Raw genomic sequence first — 2,980 nt, forward strand, 5'->3', positions numbered from 1 at the left:
ATGCCTTCTTGAAGTGTGGAATATAGTTATAATAATTATTTTGTCTTTGTCTACTATTTCTGCTTATCTGTTTTATTTCTGAGTCAGTTTTTCATGATTGATTTTTAAATCTTCACTATGGGTTGTATTTTCCTGCTTTATTGAATGCCTTATAATATTTTATTAGCTGCTAAACATTGTGAATTTTAACTTGTTGGGTACTGGATATTTTTTAATTCCTATAAATACTCTTGAGCTTTCTTTTTTTTAAGACACAGTTAAGTTACTTGGAAACAGTTTGATCCCTCCAAATCTTGCTTTTAAGGAACAAAGCAGCCTTTAAACTAGGGCTAATCTTGCCCCACACAGAGGCAGTGCATTTCTGAGTACTCTATCCAATGCCCTGTGAATTATGAGGGTTTCCACTCTTAACTGATGGGAAAATGTAGTATTCCTGGCTATGTTTGACTTCTGAGGATTATTTCTCTACTCCTTTCAGGTGTCCACTCCCCCCTTGCCTCAAGTAGTTTCTTTACACATCTTCATCTTTTTTTACACAATCATTATCCAGCTAAAGACTGGAGGGGTCCCTCTACATATCTCCCTCTCTGTGCATCTCTTTCCTCTTTGGGTTACCTTGCCAACTCTTAACTATCTTGCCCTGCGTAAGGTAGTCTGTACTCCTAACTTCATGTGTTCAACTTAAGGAGACCATCAAGCTATGCCTGGAGTCCCCCTTCCTACGCTACAGTCATTCTCTAAACAGTAAGCTGAGACATTTAGGGGGTCCACTTTGTTTCCCTCTCGCAGGGATCACTGTCCTGCATTGCCTTATGTCAAATGTACGAAAACTATGGTTTCACAAATTTTGTTCAGGTTTTATGCAGGAGAGTAAATCTAATCACTGTTCCATAATGACTAAAAGTGGAATTGGAGCTTATATTTTAGGGGAAATAGATAGTTAATAAATTTTAAAAAAGATGACTAATGTAAATTAAGATTTGGGTTCTTTAGAAAGAGTGTTCAGGGAAAACCTCTTTGAGGATGGACTTTTAGCGTGAAATCTGAATGATGAGGAGAATGCCATTCAAAGATCTGGGGGAAGAGAATTCTGGCATAGGGTAAAAATCTGGCTAGTGCAAATGCTCTGAACCTAGAACAGATGATTTGAATCAACCCTACCTTTTTAACCTCATCATTTGTAATTGCCCTGTTATGTATGACCTTATTATTCAGCCAATCTGAGCTCTTTTCAATCGCTTATATAAACTGCTGCTTTTCTTTCTCCACTCATGCCATCCCCTCAACTTAAAATACCTTATTCTTTATTTCCACCTCTGGAAATCTTAATCCCTTGCTAACTAAGACTAGTTGCCATCTCCTTCAAGGGTCTTCCTTGGTAACCTCACTCAGAAATGATATTTTTTCCTCTGAATTCCTAATGTACGTATTTTTTTGTACCCAGGGTTCTAAACCTTAAATAGGTACCGATTTTGGTACTTACTGTAGTCTGATTTTTGTTGGTATTTTGTTTTCTACTTTATCTTTAGTGCCTAGAACACCTCCTGGCATAGAGTAGAAAATTAATAAATGTCTATTGGACAAAAGGTTATATTATACTTATTTGTGAATATGTCTCTCTGAAATGGATGTTTTGATATAGCCAATTTGAAGTAGCCATTTTGATATTTGTAAAAATACTTAAAAAAATTTTTTTTGGCTGTGCCGTGCAGCTTGCGGGATCCTAGTTCCCCAACCAGAGATCGAACCCATGCCCCCTGCAGTGGAAACTCAGAGTCCTAACCACTGAACTGCCAGGGAATTCCCTAAAAATACTTTTTAGAATTTGTGTAATGTATTCAACAAGACTGGCTTTTATCCATGCATGAACCTTACCCTGTAGCTTGTTTCCATCCAATTCCTGACCCCTAACCAATCCTTTACCTCTTTACTGAACGCTGCTTAAGTAAGTTTTGATAGGCTCAAAGATGGGACACAAATGTCTGTTGCACATATTCCTTGGTTGTTATAAAATTTTATATACACTAAGGTATCATTTAATATTTATTTCATTCTTCTTTAGAGGCTTCTCAAGAATGATTAATATGCTTTTTTAATTTCCCAGAGTGTTTAGTACTTTGCTTCTCAAAAATGGGGTTTGCAGACCAGCAGCATTGGCATTACCTGGGAGCTTGTGGGAAGTGCAGAATCTAGGGCCCCACTTCAGACCTACTGAATTAGAATTTTCATTTTAACAAGATTCCCCAGGTGATTCATATGCACAGAGCACTGGTATTGTGTTTTATTTTACACAGTTGTCACACCAAGTAAGTATTTGTCGAGTAAATAAAAAGTTTCCAGATCAAGTATGAGTTGTACCACAAGTCCTTTATTAACAAATTATGTTGAATAGAAACTTTATGAGTTATGTAAGATTAGCCCATTTGCTAGTTCTGCAAACTCCTAATCCATTCATTGTCGACTCTTTTGAATATATTTTATAAATATACCAGTAAATGTCAAAATGCCCATTCATAGTGATTTCAGCACAAGGTAGTGGTTAGTGAAGGTACACTGGTTTTAGAATTGTAAGAGATAGAAATACAGTTTAAACTAGCTTTGGAAAAAAAAGGTTCTTGGCTTTGGTAATCAAACCACAAGAAGTGCTAGACCATACATAGATTTGAGGGATAATTATTATTTGTCACTCATTACGTCTCTCCTTGGTTATTTTCTGTGATTTTTGACTCATTCTCCTGCAGATATTTTTCTTATGGTGAGAGATATAGTCTCCATCAGCTCTAGAGCCTCAAATTTTCTCCACTAGAGAGACATGGAAACTAGATGTGTCCCATATATCAAGTTTAAGAACCCAGGGGAGAGATACTGATGCTGATTGGTTCACATTGGGTCAGATGCTCATCTCTGGACCAATAAACTCTAGCCAAAAGGTTAAATAGGACATTTTCCAGAAGATAGGCAAAATAATAAATTCCCAATA

The sequence above is a fragment of the Kogia breviceps genome, chromosome 2 (assembly GCF_026419965.1).
Source record: "Kogia breviceps isolate mKogBre1 chromosome 2, mKogBre1 haplotype 1, whole genome shotgun sequence".
NCBI lineage: Eukaryota > Metazoa > Chordata > Mammalia > Artiodactyla > Physeteridae > Kogia > Kogia breviceps.